Here is a 23,772-nt window from a genome sequence, read left to right on the forward strand (position 1 = left end):
GTAGACTCAGAGCCTTGGCCACGTGGCTCAGTTGGTTGGAGCTCATCCCATACACCAAAAGGTTGCAGGTTCAATCCCTGGTCAGGGCACATACTAGGTTTCATGTTCAGTCTCCAGTCGGATGCTTACAGAAGGCAACTGATTGATGTTTCTTTCTCACATTGATGTTTCTTTCTTTCTCCCCCCACCCCATCTTTTGTCTCTCTCTAAAAATAAATAAATATATCCTTGGAAAAAAATAAATAGTAGGCTCCGACACTCAGCAGGAAACAGAATCTAGCTAAAATTTAATAATATTACTTGTTTGTAATTATACTTATTTTTATAGTTATATTCCACTTATAAAAATACGCACTGGTTTTCTGTGTTTGTTTATATAGTTCCCTTTATAAAAACTTATTTTAAAAAAGAAGCAATTAATTGAAACATGCAAAATGAGACTACTTAATTTAATGCAAATTAGAAGCCTCAGTGGCCTAGAGTTAAAAAGGCAATTCTACCTCAATAATTCAGGTAGTCATTCCAGCTCCGGCAATGTGCACCATCAGAGGGGGTGGGAAGTAGGGAAAAGCACGAAGCTAACTACTGATGTCACACTGCATTCTGGGATTGGACCACATCAGAATCAACTTTGCCACTATAAGGTTACACATGTGTGTCACTTCCTTCTCTTAAAAGTCTTGGGTCTCTTACCAGTTTGTTATTTCATGGTGCATTGCCCGTACTTGATGTACTTCTTAGTATAACGTTTTATTTCTTTTCTAGCCTGACGCCCTACCCAATGGCACCCAACGGACTTCTTGAGCAATTGAGAAAAACACTTAGTAGAGACTATATCCTGATGTGAAAAGATCGAGAGGATACTCCAATATTGTAGGGTTGGTGTTTGGAATTCTGCCTCTTGCTTTTACACAGAGGGGACAACACAAGAAAGAACTGCTGAAGGCTGTTCCTTCTAGGGAATATGCTGAACTTGGAGAAACTAGGTAAAGTGTGTATGATAAAAAAAATATATGTTTTAATACTCTTCTCTATTGTTTGAATGTCTCTGCAACATTATGTATCATTGTTTAAACTATTTTAAATTAAAACATAAAGAAACACTAAAAAACAAAAACCTGGGTATGCAGCTAGAGGGCCACATCGTACACCCATGGGAGCTGTCATCCCTCTGGGGCAGTGATGGCGAACCTTTTGAGCTCGGCATGTCAGCATTTTGAAAAACCCTAACTTAACTCTGGTGCCGTGTCACATATAGGAATTCTTTGATATTTGCAACCATAGTAAAACAACGATTTATATTTTTGATATTTATGCTATATATTTAAATGCCATTTAACAAAGAAAAATCAACCAAAACAATGAATTCGCGTGTCACCTCTGACACACGTCATAGGTTCGCCATCACTGCTCTGGGGTGTTTACAGGCGAAGAGCTGTCCAGCAGCCGAGTGTCAGAGTTGCTCCACTGACAAAAGATACCGAGGAGTCACAGCAGGACCTCGGAGAGGTACTGGGACCCACTGGCTGCTGACCAAGGGAGTCCACGTGGAAGAGTAGAAGCAGACAGCATGGATGCGAGGAGATTCATCATAGAGCCAGTGCTTAGCAGCATCGTATCCACAGGGAACTCGACTTGCTGAAGTCTCCACTGATACAGCAAACAGGGCGAGACACAGAGAGAGGCCTTTGTTCTTCAATGCAAGGTTCTCTTTCATTGCTAGCCCCTATTCTACCTTACTGTTCAAAGCTGGTATCAGTATCTGCTGACATCTAAGTGAGCGATAGATCATTTCTCTTCCCTGCAGTCTTCCAAACAACCCCGAGAGAGTAAAGATGGTGACTATTTTTTACTGCTTTATTCCCAGAATCTAGAACCCCAATAAATACTTGCTGGATGAATTAATGTATTCCTTAGCCAGCATCCCTATTCAACTGTGAAATGTGTATACATGCAACTCAACACACGTCTGACTCAGCGCCAGTAGGTCACCTATAAAACTGAGACAAGTGTTCCCTTCGGTTTCAGTCCAAGCTTAATTATAAAATATAATGTAGGAACCATTAATTTAAAAGTGTTTTATTAAAACACATCACCTTAATAAGTATGATAATGAGATGTTCTCCTTATGTGAGGAGCAAACACCACTCACATAAAAATGATGTAGGTTTATTCCATCCTGATTTACAAACATGCCTCTATATTCTTCTGAAATAATTACTAGCATGGCCACAATTAGGTTTCATTATCGCCTATTACATTAAGCAAATGGTCAACTAAAATTTAACAGAGACTATTAATAGAAATTGACAAAGCCAACTAGTTAATGAAATACATTCATTATAAAAACCAACTTAGGTTCTTCTTCATTAAGACTTATTGTCGTTGTTGGACAAAAGCATTTCATTTGGGTTTCCCTCAATGTTGCCCTCTGACCTTTCTGAACATTTTCACCTAGTTCCTTGGTTGGTGTCTCCTCTGCTCATCCCACTAGATGTGAACATTCACCATGCTTTTACCCTACCTGTGATTCTGCATGTAGTTATTTCAAACTCCTATCTTCCTTCCTGACAGCTCTGCTAAGCTCTAACCCAGCCATGGGCAAACTACGGCCCGCGGGCCGAATCCGGCCCATTTGAAATGAATAAAACTAAAAAAAAAAAAAAAGACCGTACCCTTTTATGTAACGATGTTTACTTTGAATTTATATTAGTTCACACAAACACTCCATCCATGCTTTTGTTCCGGCCCTCCGGTCCAGTTTAAGAACCCACTGTGGCCCTCGAGTCAAAAAGTTTGCCCACCCCTGCTCTAACCCCATACCGCCAATTCTTTGTTCCATCCTCACCAGAAATTCCTGCAGTGCTTTCAAACTCAACATGTTATTTTCTCAAACTCCCAATTCACATCCTTACCCCTGTTCTTCCTCCAGGTTCTCCATGCCAGTGAACACGACCAGCATTGGTCCTTCCCACCCATCCCAAAGCACCTCTTACATGGGCTATTACAAAAATCCTAGCTTCAAAGACTTAAATATTTCCATGCTGCCATGTACTCACCATGTACTTCCAGAAGGGTCTCTATATAAAACATAGAAACAGATAGATGACTTTCTTTCTTAAAAACTCTGAGCGAGCTGGGCACAAAACCAAAATATAACATTGCTCAGTATGGTACTGTTTTCTGGTTTATCCCAGTTTCAATCCCCACTGTATCGATTCACACACCATTATGTTTCAGGCAAATTAATGTACTTGCTCCTATCTAGACAGCCTTTACTGGTGTTCTCCCTTCATAAACCTTTGTCTACCTTTCCCACCTGGTAAATGATGAAGGTTTCATCATTCAAGATCAGCATCAAAAATATCTTCATATGTAATACTTTCTCCCATCCCTTATCACTCACCAAACATATTCTCAGATTTATCTTCCCATAACTCCATCAACTTATACCATAGATATTATCACATTGCATTTTAATAATTATTATTCTAATATCTGTCTTTTACCTTTATAGAGTATAACCACTCTAGAGGCAAAGTCTTTTTACTCTCTTCTATATTTTTGCCTCCCTATTGTAGCTAGTGTCTGCATATAGTAGGAGCTGAGTGGATTGTCTTGTACAAACGAATAAATAAGTGAATGAGAAAAAAATGAATGAATCAATTAACTGACCATGGGTCCCTAAGGAAATGGTGGCAAACACTCAGGAAGCTGTCTACAGTATGACTATATCAGTCCTGAATCTAAAAGTACTACTTTGCCTGTTCCATTTTTCTCCTAACCCCAAGCAACCTCACCACTTAGGAGTAACCATTCTCCAGATCATGATTCCATCCAGTTTTTACTATGGGAGACAGATAAGATAAATATAACTCTTCAGACGAGGATTCTGGACATTAGTGTCCTTTGCAGAGCATGCTTGAGAAATTTGGGCTTATTAAACTCCCCCCTCCCCAACCTACCCCTTCACAAAGCTTGCCTGGCTGTCAAGTTTCCGATACTTCCATGGCTCAGGTATTGATGTTTCACACCCCTCCCTGGGCTGGGTAATGACTGCAGCATAGCGATCTCTCTTTGTTACCTCCTGACAGTCCTGAATTACCCAACAACAAATAGCTGGCCTCCATTCTGTGGCTGACATTTGAATCTGTATTCTTTGCAATGATTACCATTTATCAACGATCAGCTATTGATTGCTCCCATCTGGGTCTGTAACTTGATTGAAGGTAAGTTGGATACACACACTTTCCACAGAGGCTGGGAGCACAGAACCCAGCCTGCACTGGGTAAATGAGGTGTCCAGACACAAAATGAATAGCACCAATCCAAATTATATTAACTTTTAATGAGCCGAGATTAAAACAGCTCCAGGGACTTAGAGTTCTTGGGGAGGAATAAAAATCCAAGATGATGAAATACCATTTTGACTAGCTTTTGCAGAGGCTGGGATTCTGTTTCCTCAGAATTCTACGTGTCTTCTGTGCAATTGAAATACCTATTAAAATACGTAGTTTCCAGTGATTGTTTGCATCTTTATTGGAGACCACAGAGCAATGGGATTTGAATCAGAGGGAAAGGTTGCCTCAGCAAATTTCCCAAATAATTAAACTCAATGCTGAGATCAGCTCGGGGACTCCAAAATGAGGTGCAGATTTGGGGAAGTTAGAGAACTAATTGCAGGATTTTTAAAGAAAAGTGACCAATCATGATGTGTTTAAAAGGAATTCTGGGCAATTTAACCCCCCATCCCAATCTGCTACTTTAAAAAAATGGCAATAGAAATAAATTTTCATGGCTGATAGCACAAATTTATGTCCCAACCATCAGAATTTTAACTGCAGTTCAATCTCTCTACTAATCTCTATAGTAGAAATAATAAATTTCTCTCAAGAGGTGTTGACAAAATTGCTCAACATTACTACATATATTGCACTTGACAAGTTGCCTAGAACCTAGAAATAGTTCAATAAAGGTTATTGTTATTCTCACTACTACTTCATTCATTTCACAAATATTTATGGAGTACCTACAGTGTGCCATGATCTGTGTTGGATGTAACAGTAGTGAAAGGAAAAAAATAGTAAGATTCCTACCATCATGTTAACAAACAGAAAGAAAATAATGCCACTTTGCAATGAGTACCACATAGATGTCGAACAAGATTTGGGTGAGATAAAAATAACAGTGGTGGACGCCGAAACCGGTTTGGCTCAGTGGATAGAGCGTCGGCCTGCGGACTGAAAGGTCCCAGGTTCGATTCCGGTCAAGGGCATGTACCTGGGTTGCGGGCATATCCCCAGTAGGAGATGTGCAGGAGGCAGCTGATCGATGTTTCTAACTCTCTATCTCTCTCCCTTCCTCTCTGTAAAAAAACAATAAAATATATTTTAAAAAAAAATAACAGTGGTGGACCGATTTTAGGGAGGTCAGGAAAAGCAACTCTGAATAAGCTCTCCCAAACACTTGCTTCTCTTACCAGATCTAAGGTAAGTACGTAGAGGTAAGCTTGTTACTCCTACCTCAATTTTCAACCCCTAAGGCTTCTGGCACAACACTGAATTCTTATCCCCCAGATCTTTCCACTACCAAGAGGAGTGAGAGATACATAATGCTACCTTAGAGCCAAACATAACCAATATATAGAGTGCTGGGTCAATCAATACAGTCTGTTGAGTTTATTCTCAGGATGGTGGTTTAATCACCACAAGACTTTGAGTTCATTTATAGCCTAAGAGAGCAAATTTAACTTTCCAAAAACAATCGTATTTCATAGTTCATAAGAACAAATGCATCTTCCAATTAAAAATTTTTTTAAAAAGTTTTGTGAATAGCAGCTTTGTGATAAAAGGTTATATTCCTTGGAGACTGCCCAACAACATGTTAATTAAATGAACATTAAAGAAAAAATAAAGCATGCATAGATTTACATTCAGTAAGACTTTTACCCCTCCTGGACAGTCTATTTATAGGACTCCTCCTCCCTTTCTCACCAAAAAGTGCAAGTTCAACAGCACTTGAGGATTTTGTTAGTGAGATTCTTCTCAAGCCTTCCTATCAAATGCAATTATGTTTCTTTAATAGAGTCAGTCAAAGAACTTAAAGTCTATAATTCTCAGCTTCCACAAGCTATCTGATGAACTCATCCACACTAAGGCATGATGATAACTTCACCCAGGCACATCCAATTGTGAACAGAGAGAGGATATTGCCTAACCTTATGTTGGAACTTCCTCTTGGAGAAATTTCTGAGAAAAAGTATAAGATATGCCTGAGTCAATTAGCATCCCTGGCACCTTCCAAATCACTTAGATAAGTCCTTCCCTTAACCGTGATTAAGACACATAACTGGAATAGTATGCTTGCAAGAATTTATGGATATTCTTCTAATCTGGGGAAAAAGGGAGGCGGAAAATTAAAAGAAATACACCCTCCAGTGCTCCTAGAAATCAAATTACAAAATGATTGGAGGCAGGGGTTGTTCCATTCCCACAGAAACTCTGTGGTCACCCTAAAAGGCACCAGGCTTCCCATGGTCGCCATAAAAGCTACCCAATGATTAACACAGTCACTTCCACCCACATCGGATGTTCTGAAATGCTACTTTTCAGCATCCGTTATCTCGCTTACTTATTTATGTCCACTGCCTATGGAAAGATAGATGCAGATGGTATGCTGGTGGCCTGAGAGAATGATGGCAAGGAGCACATTCTCAAATGTCTCAGCTATTCCCTCTTGGCCTGCTCTAACCAGGCTCTCCTACCTTCTTCTCTCCCCTGCTAGCCTGGTCCCCACTAATAGACATATCAATAAGAATCCTTTGGAGATCCCCCCTCCTTGACCCTATGACCCTTCTGCTGTATGCTTCCTGCCAATCCCAACCCTGAATCCATCCTACATATCTGTTTTTTCTGGAACTGCTCCCAGGACCCCCACGAGTGGTGGAGAAAATCACAACCATGCCCTCTTTGTCGCATCCTGTTTTCTGTGTGAGTGATGCTTTTGAGTCTTCTCCTTGACCTTTCTTCACATTCCTTCTCATTGTCCATGGTGCTGCTCCAAAGTTTACTGATTCTGTCAGGTATCCGGGCTCCGCCTCCAACTCCTCCACAAGACAAAACCTATTTCACCGATAGAGCAGGCCAGCACGCCACCACCTCCCATGTGAGATATCTAGCTCCCTGTGCATTCTTATTTTGCTCCCTCCCGTCCTAAGGGAGGGTCTCCCCCCCCATCAGAGACCAACTTCTCCACTTCTCTAGGCTCTGTGGGCATCTCTTCTCTGTCTTTTCCATTCCTCTTAACCAAACCTTCCCCTTTAAAATAGTCAGACGACCTCAATCTTTAAATTACTTAACATCTGATTGGCCTGCGTTTTATGTCTTCATCCCTTACTTCCCAATTAATTGCATTTGTCTCTTTATCCGTTACCTCCCTATTCCTTGAAGAGCTGTAGACAATCATTATTGCATTTCCTTAACCCCACTTTTTCAACTGCAATCTAAGATTCCACTCAAAATGCTCTAATTAGACCATCAATGAACCACTAATGGCTCCAACTCTTGGCTTCTTTTCAAGTCTCAGCCTTCTTAGCATCTGAGTGGTACTTTTTATTGCTAACCCTCCCTATCCTCCCAGAGATATCATTTTCCTTGGCTTCCTACCTCTTTCTGCTCTAGCTCTGTTTGGCTCTCCTACTGTCTCTTTCATCCCTGTCAGCACTTGTTACTCTGCCGTCCCTGAAATGTGGGATTCCCTAAGCCTCATTCCACATTTATTTCTGGGACTATTTCCCCTCCACCGTGGTGTCAACTACTGCCCAACAAAGGTGGTTTCCTAATGTGCATCTCTAACCAAAAACTCCCCGACACTTCTCCTTACCTCAAAACTTTTCTCCTTGCCAATTCATTGCATTTCCTAAGCAAACTCCAATTCACAGATTTGCCCCCTGCCTGAAAAATGCCAGTGGGTCTCCTTTGCCTTCATGTTGAGGTCAGCCCTTTCCGAGCTTGCTCCAGTCTTTTTCGAACTCCATCCCTTGCCATCCCCTCAATATGTTTGTGGATTAATTTGGTTTACTAAATATTATCAAAATATACTGTGGTCTTCCACACCTTCATGGCTCTCACTCTGCCTACAATGTCATGCCCTTCTCTGCCCATGGACTCACATCCATCTCACCCCAAATGTTGCTCTGAAGGAAAATCACTCACAATAGCTGATGTTGATTGAGTGCTTACTACATGTGAGGGACTATGCTGAATGCTTCCCATGCATCATCTCATTTCACCCTCAAAACAACTTGGTAGATATGCATGACTATTATGATCCCTTTTATAGATGCAGAAAAACTGAATCTCACAGGATTAAGTAACTTCTTTGAGGTCACATGGCTACAAATAACTTTGATCTGACTCTAGAGCCTTCTCTCCCTGCCACATGTCCCAAAGTCCCCTGTTTCTCCTACATATACCTGTTCTCATTCATAGTACATTCCTCCTTGGCTACTGCTCGACTACTCTGTCTTCTGATAGCATACTGAAAGCCCCTGAAGGAAAGGAACTGTGTTTTCACCAGTTATGTCATCTCCTCACCCCTCTAACATGCCTGGCAAATGCTGGTGCTTCAACAAGTGCTCTCTGTGTCTGAAGTTGAAAACAATGCATTATACATATGGACTAAGATGGAGAGAAACTTCAAGGCAAAAGAGCTAATCAGCCTGATTGTGTGGGTGACTGCCGGCATTCTGAAATGACCCAGGAGTCCCCAAAAGAGGGCAAATATTTACAGCTCCTTCTTTGTCTCTGAATTACTCACCCTCTTGAGTAGGCTACTTGAACTATCCAAATTACAGTAACTTTACCTGAAAGAATTTTCTGTGTATAGAAACCTATGTTTTTCAATTTTCTATAGAACGAACACTCAAACTAGCGACTTAGCAACCCTATGATACTGAGATTTAAGGCCAGTAACCACCCACTGAAAATAGTGCAGAGGCAGAAATACAGCTCTCAGAGATTACAGTCCCAATAACGGCTTCCTATTCTTCCCAGAATATTCTGTGACACCTTACGCTTACCTTCGGAGGGAGAGCTGTGTACTTGAAAGTTAGTGTTGAAAGAAAGGAGGGATGGTCAAGTAAGCAGGAGAGCATAAAATGGGAGTGTCTCATGCTCTCATTGCATCCATTTGTCTTTCTCAAATATAGAATATGTCAGTCCCTCTACACCTCTCCAACACATGTAAGAGGGTGCTTCATCTTTAGCCATTTTCTAATGCTAAGTACTAGCTTTCAAAAATCCACTGGTGCTTGAAATTGGTGAGATACGGGTGTGCCCTGTTATCCAAATGCAGAGCATTCCTATGAAACCTATAATAAGCTGAAATGGAGTAAAGTGAAGGAGCAATTACCATAGGACACACCTCGCAAACAGATGCACAAAATGAACAGAGATGAAGCACAGATGCTCACAGACACCGTTCAAGGCTACGGTGCTTGATGCTGAGATGCTGTTAGTTCCCGGGTAAGGAGCTTGGAGGGGCCACTCTCCCAGCTCAGGGTCTGCACTGCCACAAACCGAACGCTGGACGCTATTTTTGCTTTTGGCCTTTTTTTGTATTAGCAATAATCCTCTTTGGATTTCTTTATTAATTGAAACAGGTACTAATGTAGATCTTTCATAAAAGTGAAGTGGTGGAAAGCAAACTTTTGAAAAGTGGGGAGCAAATGCATTGGTTCTTTCAATTGGATGAAAAAATTGACCTATTTGGAAAGCACTGGGAAATATTTCTGAGAAAGACAAGAAAGGTAACAATATGCTATAAACTGCCTGTTGGTCTGAGCCCTTCATTATATATTCTTGGGATTTAGTCCTTGATCTTGTGCCCTTCCCCTCACCCTCATCATCCAACCCTGTTGTTTAATGAACAACATCAAATATAGGTTCATAGAGGCAGAGCTGATAGAGAATGTGGAAACCATTAGTCCAGATTCTTCATTCTACTGACGGGGAGAACGAAAATCAGAAAGGAGACTGACTTTCTCTAGACTCCAAACCAATTGAGAAAGTCCTACTGGATTTGACAAGAGCCAATACTGTGCCTCTCTCCCCAACTCTGCATTTAGGGATATCATGTTGGTAGTTTGAAAATGGCCAGGGTGAGAATATTTACGCCACAGAAACTGGCAAACACCACAGATCAGGGTGCTTTCTCTTCCACAGAGAACTGGTTCACCAACACACCGTTATATATTTGCAAGTATACAACCCAATGAGCTTTCCATATTCTGAGTTCTGCCTTCCTTCTTTCACTGTCTCTTGCCTGATTGTTTGCTTTCATTAGTTCACTAAACAAGTACTAGTTGACCATTTTTCATTTACCAGGCACAGTGCGAAGACTTGTGGATCATGTGGAGAAGAAAACAGCAAAGTCCTGCCTTCATTGGACTTAGTATAATGAGGAAAATAGGCATCAAGCACATGAGAGTTATGGATATAAGTAAAGGGCTTACTGTGTGCTTGAAGAGCATATATAAGAGGGACATGATGTCGACTGGAGAAGTGATATATTTAAGGAAGCTCTTCTGACCATGTTGTCGTCACAAAATGGTGTATGCGATTCCAGAATGTGCTTTGTAGTCACAAAGATCTGAGCCTGAATCCCAGCCTTAAATATTCTTGTTGGGTGACCTCAGACAACTCTCAAAGCCTTGTTTTTTTCTCAAGTAAAATGAGGATCATCTTAGCACCCACTGCATAGGTGTGATGCTGAGAATTGGATTGATAATATGTGGAATGTCTACCCCCAAGTCCAGTACATACTTTCTGTTTATAATTAGAGACATTCGTATTATTTTATCTTCCCATGCATGTCTAGAATGCTCATTCTGCCCATGCCTTTACAGGACTTTGGCGTTGCTTCCATGTGTAATTTCTCTGAGAATGTGGGGACTTGCAGAGGCCATCTGGCGATGGTGGACACTAGCCAGATCATCACTAATTGCCTAAGCGCGCTGGCTCTCCTTGGTAATGGGCCTGGCGGCTCTCATTAGAGCAGTCCACATGGCATCGTTGAGTCGCTGCTGTTGTGAGCCTGAGCCCTAGGCAGCAGCTCCAGGTTCCTTCTGGGTTTGGAGGAGCCTTTGGAGAATGGCACTTAAAAAGGAGCTGGCAAAGGCGGGCCCTGTCTGTTCCCATGCCCTCCATGTGGCAGTTTTCTGTGGCTAAAAGGAGCACAGGGGTTCTGATTGGAGGACAGATGGAAAGTGTGAACACTCACTGAGCAGCTTTTAGTGACCTCTGAGGATCAAGCTTTAAGCAGCTCCAAGCACTTGGCCTGGGTGTTGATGTGCGAAGCTAAGGCCAAGGCCCCAGCCTCGGGTAGGAAGTGTCTGCTAGTTCCAGGATTCACCTACCATTTAGCCTCCCAGCTGCCTCTCTTTGCATTGCCATATGTGATCATGCCACAGACTCAATAACAAGCATCAACATAGTGTCTGGCACACAGTAGGGACTCCACAAATGTGAGCTGAATGAATGCACAGAAGTTCTATGTTGTTCTCCCCCACTGAGGTCTGCTTCCTGACTGGTCCTCATTCCATCCACCTCCCCGCCAGTTCGTACTGATAGTCAGACCAAATGCACAAGGAATGCATGGAAACACTTAGCACAGAACCTGGCCCATGGCAATAACCACATGACTTTGTTACCAAGTGCTATTTCCCAAATACAAGCAATAAGACATAGTTTCTCTGCTTTCCCCCAGATTTGGCCATGGATAATGTGAGCACGTCCCTGGGTGACATCAGCCTACCCCCTGTATTATGATCTTGGCTAAATTAGAATGGAAATTCACAGGCCTTTCATTTACTGAAGGTCAGAGAGGAAAATGTTAGCATTTGTTGAACCTTAGGTCACATGGCACTTAACAGTTTACAAGGCACTTTCTTTTTTTATGTATATTTTATGTCTTGGGTAGAAGGTGACAGTTTAATATATATATATATTGATTTCAGAGAGGAACAGAGTGGGAGAGAGAGATAGAAATGATGAGAAAGTATCATTGATCAGCTGCCTCCTGCACGCCCCACACTGGGCATCTAGCCTGAAACCCAGGCGTACGCCCTGACCTGGAATCAGACCCTGATCTCCTGGTTCATAGGTTGATGCTCAACCACTGAGCCACGCCTACTGGGCTAAAAGACACTTCCCAATGCATTTGCCTCCCTCCACCTTCCCTGTGCCCTTTGAGTGAGGTGAGCATTCTCAACTCTGTAACATTGGTAATCAGTGCAGATTCCAGGCTCAGCCAGGGTCCAAGGTCACAGAGCCCTTATAAGGGATGAAAAATGTAGGGCATGTCACTAAACTCTGCAAACTCTTCCTGCCACAGCCCTCCAGGGTGGCACCTTTCTTCTTCCAGATAAAGTGGAAAGTTGAAAGGTTTTACTCAAACCAAGGCAGGAGTGAGAGGCATTCACAAGCATTGCTGGATTTCTTATTGTTGAAGTAACCTGGCTGAGGGCTCCCACAGGAGGCTTTCCCACGGGGGCATGAAAAGGGTTTTTAGACATAGAAATATGGCCGGAGAAGAAGTTACAAGTAAAGGAACATATGTATATGAAATCCGCCTCAAAGTTACACCACGGAAATCAACCATCAGGCTTAAATGTGACTCTGAGCGCAGACTATCAATCCCCAGAGGGCTGTGATTAAGCTTCCGGTGGTCCTCTGAGCACTCACCTCCCCCTCCCAGCTCGACTGCACACACACTGGGGACAATCATTTGTGCAGCTGGTGAAGGCAGGGGGCGGGGTGGGGGGTGTTGCTTTCAGGTGTCTCTTTCATCAAATCTTACTACATTTCCAGAGCGATTTTGCACAAGGCGATTTTCCCCTTTTCCAGAGGACTCCATGCTCGCTTCTACAATACATTCTGGCTGTGAAGAAGAGAGGAGAAAGCACTGCAGCTGTTTCAGTGAAGGCCAAGCATGTGGGGGGGAGGAAGGGGGTGGCAGAAATTTCTGCAGGATTCTGAGATCAGGCCGATACCAATGACATTAAACAAACAATTGATAATTTCTCGCCCCAGCTGAGCCATTGATATTATTACAAGTTTGCCATCGGGGATTTTTATACTTCATTTCAGATAAACCCAGCTATTTTCCTCTGGCAGTCACCAGCATTTGGCACCAGAATTCTACCCTCAACAATGGGTCAAGTTGAGAACTGGTCTCAAATGAAAAACAACTAGCAAGTAGAAAGTCAGAATTAGAAACAGTGGCTGCACATACAGACTGTATGGATTTGAAATCTGGATCTTCTACTGAATGAGCGACATGGGCTGAGTTCAACCCCTCTGCACCTGTTATTTCATCTATCGAGTAGGGTTATTTGGAGGGTTGATACAGCACATGTAAAGTGCACCAATGCAAATCCTATCAGCTCCACCATTTATTTTAGCCACTGCTGAGGTGAACAGGTCCATTAGGCTGGGGCCAGCTTTGCAGAAATGCAACCTGCAGCTCACAATGGTGTGGACATGTGCAGGAGAGCGACTGGCATTCATTATAGCAAAATAAGTATTAGGCAATAATAAAGAATAATAAGCATTTATTTGAGCAAAAGGAGCTGCAGTCCTGGAGACACAGACCAGATTCAGGCAGCAACCTCAATTGTGTTCCCCTGAGACAAAGGGGAGGCCACCTTTAACAGAGAAAGTTCCCACCCAGGTTCTCAATTAGATCTGTTTATGTAAATGAGGTATCCAACTTATGCAGTTCTGATTGGATGGGGCAAGTCTCTCAGACCATTGGTAGAAAGACTAAACTGGGGTTCCCTGCAGGGGTTGACTCAGACAGTATACGCAAGCAGGACACAGTGAGGGAAGCTGAGGGTTCAGTATGAGGTTCTTCCTGGTACAGAGGATGTGAAGAGCCCATCAGCAAATGAGGCTAGTAGACTCTTATTCATAAATTCTTGGCCTTTGGTTGACCATGGTGACTCCATTTCAGCAGATAAATTCCTTCTTGGGGGTCCACATCAAATGAATCTAATGAATCTTTTTTCTCTGGGTCCACACCAGTTGCGAGGTCACCCTGACTGAGGGGGCGGTGGGGGGTGGGGGGGGTTACAGTCCTGAACAAATGTGTACTTCACTAGAAAACTAGACCCTGGATTGTCTAGACCCTGGAGGGCATCCCTCTTAGTGGTCTGATTCTATAGAAGCTGTTTCACAGTGCTGTACATTATAGATGACGGAGAGCAATGCAAAATACTTCTTCACTGTAGACAAGCAAATTCTGTCCAATAGACTCTTTCCACTGTGGCAAAAGCTGGTCTTTAAATGTGTATGCTCTTTGGATCCTCTTTGGAAGTGGGTAAAGTATCTGTCTCATTTCCTTATGGATTATTACCTAGATATTTAGCACGTGTTTATTTTTTTATGTCTGTATGAGAATCATAAATTTTATCCTACTTGCAAAATTACCTTTTAATAGCTCCCTGGAATGTCCCAAGGGATTAAATGCCAGTAGCCTATTAACACAAATTTATATTGGCTTTCCCCTCCCCAGCACACTCTCCTTGTCCCTCACCCTTGGCTCCTTAATATCATATTCGCAAGTAAACTATCTGCATGCAAGCTTTTGCCTTGGTTTCTGCTTTGAGAGGTGAGGGGTGGGCTGGAGAGAAGGGCTAAGGCATTGGAACCTGGAAGTTATTCTATAAATGTTAGTTATTATTTGGGTAAATTGGAATCTTAAAACTGTCAACCTAAAAATAAAAAAATCGAAGTGCGAGGCAACAAAAGTGCTCATTTAAGCTCAAAGAATAGCTACTCTGGAAGCACTGATTCAGGCAGACACCCAAAACATGTTCAGATTTGGGGGTGAAGGGAAGGGGTTTTATAAGAAAGGGATGGGAAATAATTACAAGAACAGAATGAAATAATTTCTATAGGTCCAAGTAAGCCAAGTTGTTCTTTATATAGACATGGTGGTGCTAATTCTCTTTAAAGAATGTGCTTAATTTTCAGTCCTGCAGTCAGGAGTTCTGCTGTTCTGTTAGCTTTACAAACAGCTGTTGGGAAGACAATGCTGCCCTTTGGATTCGGTCCAAAGGTTGTTTTTCCGAGTTCAAGGACTCAAAAGGTTCAAGGAGTAAGATGTGCAATACCGTTTCTCTGAAACAGGTGCTCTGACTCCATTTTAAAATGGCTTCACTTATGCCAACTTTTCGCAAAATTAACGGTATAACCCATCTATTGAGGGCGGCAGAGACACAAAATAGAAGGAGGCTGGGTCTCCAGAAATTGTGGAAGTCCTAGGCCAGGGGTGGGCAAACTTTTTGTGAGTGCGTGCCAAAACCAGCAATATCTCTGACTCAAAATTCTTCTGCATGCCAACCCTAATTTTTTGAGAACATGTTACGCCTACTTGATATCTCTTAAGGTGAATGTATGTGAAGAACCTTGAAGAAATAATAAAATTCATTCGAGCGACAAAAACATAGTATATGATGATGAAAAATACATTTACTTTTTAATGTATACATGCACACTGATAGTCCGACAGAAAACTTTATAATTCCGTTTGATATTATCAGTGGGACTTCTGCTGCTGCATCACTGATGACAGAGATTTTACATCAGGTTTATATTTCGTCACCTTCAGATATACACGAGCTACTACTTTCATCCGTCAGGCTACTCCTATTACGAGACTTAACAAAATTCATCACTGAGAACAAAGATTCACAATTGTAAATGGAAGATTATAAGAGAGGGTTTCGCGTGCCAGCGAAAGTTACTGGCGTGCCATATTTGGCACGCGTGCCAGGGATTGCCCACCCCTGTCCTAGACTGTGTTTAGATGAAAGAGAAGCAAATGTCTTGTTTTGCATGCCACACCATCTTGACTTTGCTGTCACTCAGAACTGAGTCTCATCCTAACGGTTGCATTCCCTCTCTACCTAAATCAGTTCTGGATACCAAAGGCTTATGTATCTAGAAGAAAGAGGCAGAGCTGACGTGAGGAAACCATGCATGAGTGATTAAGTGCAGGGAACCAGGCCCTGACGAAATACAAGGGATATACAACTCCAGAGTGGGCTGGTATTCTGCAGGAATTTTCAGGTGAAGATGTGACATGAGTGGATTCAAGAAGGTTAGCTAGGATTTAGAGTAACAAAAGAGATGGGGCAGGGAATTCAAGGCAGAGAGAAGCCCGAGGAATTACATAAAAATGGTAAAGAGTACGAAGTGGGCTGTTAAGGGTGAATGTGAAAAAACTGCTTCTAAATGGAGAGACGGGGCTTTGAGATGTATAAATAGTTCTCATAGGACCCCTTACTCCTGTCCACCATCAAGCACAGCTCCAGTGGAGCCCTAAGAACGCTTTGCTTCATAGAACCCCATGACATTTCCACCGGTGCCTCTGAACAGCCTTTCCTCCTTGCTTCCACCAACTGCAGATGAAGTGCTTATGTGGGTTCAATGAGATGAACTGGGAAAAGAACCTTTCAGGACGAATTAACTCCCCCCTTTCCTTCTTCCTTTCTCTGCTGACACCTGTCTGCACACGAAGTTCAGTCCCAGGCGATTTGTACTGCAGTTTCCACACCTGATTCCTAATGGTGATAAGTCAGCCACGTAGTTTGCCTGCAGAATGAGACATTTAGCTGGTCTACGGAAAGCAACTGACATGTTAAGTTTTCTCTTCCTATACTTTTTAAAAATAATGATCCTTTCATACCAAATGCTCATTATTATAACAGCCGCCAAGCCTGGTATTAATTGTGTCTCCTGTTGTACAGTTACGGATCACACTGGCTCTGGATCACACCATGTAATTATTTTTATGCATTAACAGCTAGCACTTAGAAAGAAATGAACCCACCTAGTCATTATGAAAGGGGGCTCTTTGATACCTTTGATGGGTGCATCATCAGTAAAAATCATGACAGACTGGCCAGGTTTTTGAAAATCATGGAAGTTTATGTTCTCTACCCTAAAAATATGCTTTTGAGGAAGTTTATTGCAAGGAATTCAGAAAAGGGGAGGTATAACCTTACAACCCAAAAATATTAAAGGGAGATCCTTATTGTCTAAATCTAGAGAGTTCCAGCTAGATGATTGAGAGGCATCTAAATACAGTGCTTTTCAGGCATAACATTACAAATGAATTGTGGGGTGTGCGTGTGCGTGTGCATGCGTCAGCAATTGTAAAACAGCTTCCAGAGGTGGCTAAATTCTTGGTCATTGATTGAGAAAGGACCTCCCTCCCCAGTTTCTTCTCTCCTTGCCTATTGCTCTCTCTACGATTAGATAGACTTTGGAGGTAAGAGGGATGAAGAAACAGAGCCCTAGAGAAGGGAAATGATTTGACCTACTTTTTTGCACAGAGTAGTGACTAAATACTTATTGTGAACTGATGGACTGAATGTTCCAGGTCACTAATAGTGACAGGAGTTCTTTGGAGGCAGTAGGTATGTCTTATTTATTGTTCCCATAGTGTTTAACCCAGTCCCAGTCCCAGGTGCTTAATATATTTTAGTCAATTAGCTATTTGTGACAATGAGAAAGTCCCTTCTACCCTCTTTGGTAGGTTATCTGTAAAATGGTTAGGTTATCTACTTCTCATAGTTAACAAAAGAGAAGGTCGCCGAAACCGGTTTGGCTCAGTGGATAGAGCTTCGGCCTGCGGACTGGGGGGTCCCGGGTTCGATTCCGGTCAAGGGCATGTGCCTGGGTTGCGGGCATATCCCCAGTGGGGGATGTGCGGGAGGCAGCTGATCGATGTTTCTCTCTCATCGATGTTTCTAGCTCTCTGTCTCTCTCCCTTCCTCTCTGTGAAAAATCAATAAAATATATTTTTAAAAAAAAAAGAGAGAAGGTGATATATTTTTTCCTCTCTCTCAACCTTTTCTCCCAAAACCAAAACCTTTAGATCCCATTTGTCTTAAAATTTACTGATTAAGTCCTGGCTCCTTTCTTCTCATTTGACACTTTGGGAGTTGCTATTGTTGTTGCATAAATTAACTCAGTTATAGTATGGCAACGTTTCACATGGTGGAGCTTCTACTAATCTTTCAATCCCTTTGGTCTTCTGATGGTGGACTTCACTGTGACAGCAGACGTGGCTACTGTTTTCATGCAGGAGGAAGTACGAGGGGAAGACAAGTTCCTTCCCCTTTCCTGCATATCTCAAAGCTGTCCTGCTCCAGGTCTTTATGGTTTACTTGCCCCTGTTGGTTGCACTCCAAGAAGCTATTTATGTGGTTAGTAACTGACCAAAAAATGGTACAACTTAAGGTTAGAATGCTTTTATGTGACACTGGAAATAGAAAACTGAAATCAAAGTATATGTTTTCCTTGGCTCTGTGCACCTGGGATCATAAGGCTTTCAGCTATGGCCAGACACAGGGTCTCTATGGCTGTGCATCAATTCGCAGAGATAGAAAAATTAATTGCCCTTGAATCACTGCAGTCTTTTGGTGTGGCTCAACCGGGTGGTGAGAATTAAAATTGTGCTTACTAGTTAAATGGTATTATGACACTCAGTAAACCAACTTGACCCCATATGTAATCTCCATACCTAATCATCTGCAATAATATAGAAAATATATATTTGTTTTCTGTCCCTCTTCCTTTTCTCCCAAGAACAAAGACCCAAACTTACTGGTTGCATCCTGGCATCTTTTAAGAAAAAAAATAATAAAACCCAAACCCAGCCGGTGTGCTCAGTGGTTGAGCATCAACCTATGAACCCAGAGGTCACAGTTTGATTCCAGGTCAGGGCACATACCTGGGTTGCAGGCTCAATTCCCAATAGGAGCGTGCAGGAGGCAGCCTATCAATGATTCTCTCTCATTATTGATGCTTTTCTATCTCTCTCACCCTTCCTTTCTGAAATCAATAAAAATATATTTTTAGAAAATGAAACCCAACACAGCCCAGCAAAGGTTGTTTAGAAGAGGGTGCCCTGTTCCTCTCATTACATTTGGGAGTCTTGGCCAATTGGGAATCAAGAAAGACTGTCAACTTTATTTAATTAAAATGAAAAGGAAGAAGACCCACTTAAACATTTCTAATCAACGGGAGTCTAATGAGTCATGTTGATTCCTGGAATTGAGACACAGTAGGGCATTTTTGGAGCTAATTTGCCTCATTAATATTCAAAGGATGTACTTCACCCAGTATTTTCCAGGAGACTCAAGAACTAAAAACAGAGGGAAAGTTTTATTTTGCATGCAATGTTAAACAGATGTTCCACATCAAACCAACTGTAGCATCTAATAGAAAATGTTGTCAAAATAATTATCTTATTTCCTGCCTCAAACTCATTTACAAAATAGATCTGTAACTCTCACCTCTAAGATTTCTCCTCTTCTCTCATTTTTTAGACTTGGCTTTGGTGATACTAAGATCACTAGGACTGGCTCTGACTAGTAGACATAACTTGGGCTTTTGAGCTTATTAATCTGGGTTCAAATTCAGATTTGTAGCCATACAGGTCATACTTTCAAAAACAATTAGTTAATTTGTCTTTTGTTCAGTATTAACAAATATTTATTGAGCACCTCTGTGCCAGATACTATGCGAGGCACTAGAGAAATGGGAGAATCAAGACATTCTGAACCTCAGTTTTCTTACCTGTAAACTGGGGATCATAAGTTCTGCTTCACATGGTTGTTTTGCTGATAAAAAGATAAGGCTATAGAGGACACATGGAGCATAGTGGATATTCAATAAATAGTAGTTTTATCTCCCCCCGTTTAGGATAATTTCTATACTACACCTACTAGTACATCCAGGCAATTAATTGCAAAGTTGTGATTTTTGGAATGTAATTAAAAGATTGAAATGTGGGGTTTAAAAGGCCAATATGTGGAATACAATTAAGCAAAAACTCTGTGAGAATGTAACCCAGACCTTATTGCCATTTATAATGTGATCTAAAAAACAAATTATAAGTCAAGTGTTAAAAATCCACATTAATTCTTTAGAAATTCATAAATAGTTTTATGAATAAGAATATATCAACTAGAAAAAGAGATTGAACTGTGTTTTTATACAATAACAATATTCTATAGTTTACAAAGCCTTTTCATGTTTATTCCTTTTATTTCTACATATATGTATATATTTGCACACACATACACACACAGATTTACTATGTGTAGACACAGAGATACACACTGGAAATATTTAGTAAATAAGACAATATCCCTGCCTCGTGGAGCTTATTTCTAGTGGAAAAGATAGACAAGAAGCAAAGAAAAAGAAAGTCCATAGTAAATGATAATGAAAGAAAATGAAGTCTTCAGTTACCTCACACATTCTTGTCCCAGACTGTGTTTGAAGAAACTAAAAGAATGTGTAGAAAACTAAAATATAATGAAAGAAGAGAGATGTGCATAACATTTTTTGGTGAGATGGTTGAGTAAGAACACCCTGGGAGATGTTGTTTGAACAGAGGCATGAATAATTTCAGCAAACTAGTCTAAAATTTAGGGTAAGAACATTCCAGAACAACAACAAAAAATAGAAAATGCTGGGACCTGTGGTAGAAGTAATATTTGCATATTTGAAGAGGAGAAAGATGATCATTGTGGTTGGAGAGAAAGGAAAGTTGAAGAGAGGGTGGATGTGGTAAGAGATGAGGACTGGCCCTGACCAGTTTGGCTCAGTGGATAGAGCATTGGCCTGCGCACTGAAGGGTCCCAGTTTTGATTCCAGTCAAGGGCATGTACCTTGGTTGCGGGCACATCCCCAGTGGAGGGTGTGCAGGAGGCATCTGATCGATGTTTCTCTCTCCTCAATGTTTCTAGCTCTCCATTATGCTAAGTGAAATAAGCCAGTCAATGAAGGAAAAATACCACATGATCTCACTCATTCATGGATAATAGAGACCACTATAAACTTTTGAACAATAATAGATACAGAGGCAGAGCTGCCTCAAACAGATTGTCAAACTGCAGCGGGAAGGCCGGGGAGAGTTGGGGGGCAGGAGGTAGGGGGGTAAGAGATCAACTAAAGGACTTGTATGCATGCATATAAGCATAACCAATGGACATAAGACACTGGGGGATAGGGGAGGCTAGGGGACTGTCTAGGGTGGGGGGATAAAATGGACACATATGTAATACCCTTTGTAATACTTTAAGCAATAAAAAATAAATAAATAAATAAATTTTTAAAAAAATGTTTCTAGCTCTCTATCCCTCTCCCTTCCTCTCTGTAAAAAATCAATAAAATATATTTTTTAAAAAAAGAGATTAGGACTGACCCTAATAAGCCATGGAGAGGACTTTAGCTTTATCCAACATGTGAGGAGGTAATGAATTAGTACCCTAGGGTAACCCCAAAGATTTCTCTCACACATGCCACTTCTTGTTCTAAGAGATGAAGCTATTTCCTGTGCCCTTGTGTCGGGGCTGGCATGTGAGAGCTTTTGCCAATAGGATATGGTAAAGTGATTTTTTGGGACTTCAAGTCAAGGCCTAAAGATGACTGGAAGCTTCACTTCCTCCCTCTGTGAGCACTTGGAACACTCTTTCTCAGAAGCCAGCTGCCAGATCACATGGAGAGGGCTCATGGAAAATTCAGATGGTTAGTCAACAGCCCCAACAGAGCTTCCAGCTAACAGCAGCATCAACTAGCAACCAGTCCTAGATGTTCCACAGCAACAAAGCCCCTAAATGACCCCAGTCAACATGGAAAAGAGAAGAAACACCCAGTCAAGTCCAGTGAACCCACAGAATCATTGAAGATAATTAAAGGGCATTGTCTTTGTTTATGACGTTATACGGGTTATTTGTTACATGGCAATAGATAACCAAAACAGGTCAGATCTGATCTCCATTGCAATATTTAATTAATTTTCAGACTATCCCTAAAAGGTATGCTTCATTATGGCCTCTATTGTTTTTAATATATTTTATTGATTTTTTACAGAGAGGAAGGGAGAGGGATAGAGAGTTAGAAACATCGATGAGAAACATCGATCAGCTGCCTCCTGCACATCTCCTACTGGGGATGTGCCCACAACCCAGGTACATGCCCTTGACCGGAATCAAACCTGGGACCTTTCAGTCCGCAGGCCGACGCTCTATCCACTGAGCCAAACTGGTTTCGGCAATGGCCTCTATTTTTTAGGTAAAAATCCAGATATTAAATATGACTTTCTGAAAGTCACACAGTAGCTAACAGACAGAACATGACCTCAAATTTGGGCCTTCTGCAGAGTTCTTTCCCTCGGGTGTCACTGAGCATTGATCCAAGCAAACAGACCCACCTAAATTTCATGGACATAATGGATAATTCCAGATGCTCCATTAATCACATTGCTATATACCTGGGCCATCCCTATTAAAGTTTCTAAAATTTAAATTTAAAGCCAGAATTCTTGGGCCATCTGTATCAGACTATTTACTATCCAGACTAAAGACACTCTGGGGATGTGAAAGTTAGAGATAACTGAAGACTTATTGACTAAACAATGCTTTGTGGCTGAGGAAGAAAAATGAACAAATTCATGAATTAGCCTCTGCTTATTCTGAAATTCAAAAGACTCAGTATTAGTCATCTACATTTGGGACTTCTGTCTTGGTCAGAAACATTATTTGAAAATGTGAGTGAAGTTTTTCCTGGGGGAAAATTCAAGATTTCTGTAAATCAGAATGTGTGAAGAGCACATTTAGATTGGTAGGTTAAGAAATCAACAATTAATTTGTCTGCTGAGTTGGTAAACTAAAAATAAAGTCATGAGTGTATTTTCCTTCCTTTTTAATGCATGAGAACACATTTGCCTTCAAAGCTCTTAAGTTTATGAGTCTATGGCCCCAAATCAATGGAAATAGTTAAAATAATTTAGATTCCTCTTAAAGTGTTGTCACTGCAACAAAAGAAAAATTATTTTAACATAGAAACTGTATCAAACTACCCACCATGGACTGAGCTGGGTGATTAATTATGTAAGTATTAATTATCACTTCATTCTTCACTGCAGTGTATATAGATTCTTCATATATTTAGCAGGTAGAAAGCACTTTAGCTCTTTTGAATGACAAGGTGAGCAATAGCATCTATTAAAATTGTCTCTATAATTTGTGAGTCATAACAAGTCATGGTTTAATTTAGACTTTTAAGTCATCACACTAGAAACTTAAGAGGCAAGAATTGCAGCCGATGGACATCAAAGGTTGGGGGGAAGAATACTGGTAAATAAAAGTAGAGTCACAGATAGTTTAAAACAATACTTACTATGTGTGCAAAACATTGTGTTAGACCAGAGGTTCTCAACCTGTGGGTCGCCAACCTGTGGGTCGCGACCCCTTTGGGGGTCCGAATGACCCTTTCGCAGGGGTCGCCTAAGACCATTGGAAAACATATATAATTACATATGTTTTTGTGATTAATCACTATGCTTTAATTATGTTCAATTTGTAACAATGAAATTGGGGGTCACCACAACAGGAGGAATTGTATTAAAGGGTCGTGGCAGTAGGAAGGTTGAGAACCACTGTGTTAGACTATTAGGGAATTCAAACTAGAGTATGGCAATGTCCTTCTCAGGTAACCCGCTATCTAGATGCAGAGGTGCCATGGTGTTCTAACAAGATCAAAACAAATACCAGGACTCATTGGACCAAATGTCAGACATGTAGCAGGATGTGCTCCCAAGTTTTGCAAGAAGGAAAGGTCAGTGTGGGCTGGGGCTTGGAAAAGACCTTAAAGACACCTCCCTGGAGGGTACAAGCTCCTTTTGTGT

This window comes from Myotis myotis, unplaced genomic scaffold (genome assembly GCF_014108235.1).
Source record: "Myotis myotis isolate mMyoMyo1 unplaced genomic scaffold, mMyoMyo1.p scaffold_m19_p_13, whole genome shotgun sequence".
In the NCBI taxonomy this organism is placed as follows: Eukaryota; Metazoa; Chordata; class Mammalia; order Chiroptera; family Vespertilionidae; genus Myotis; species Myotis myotis.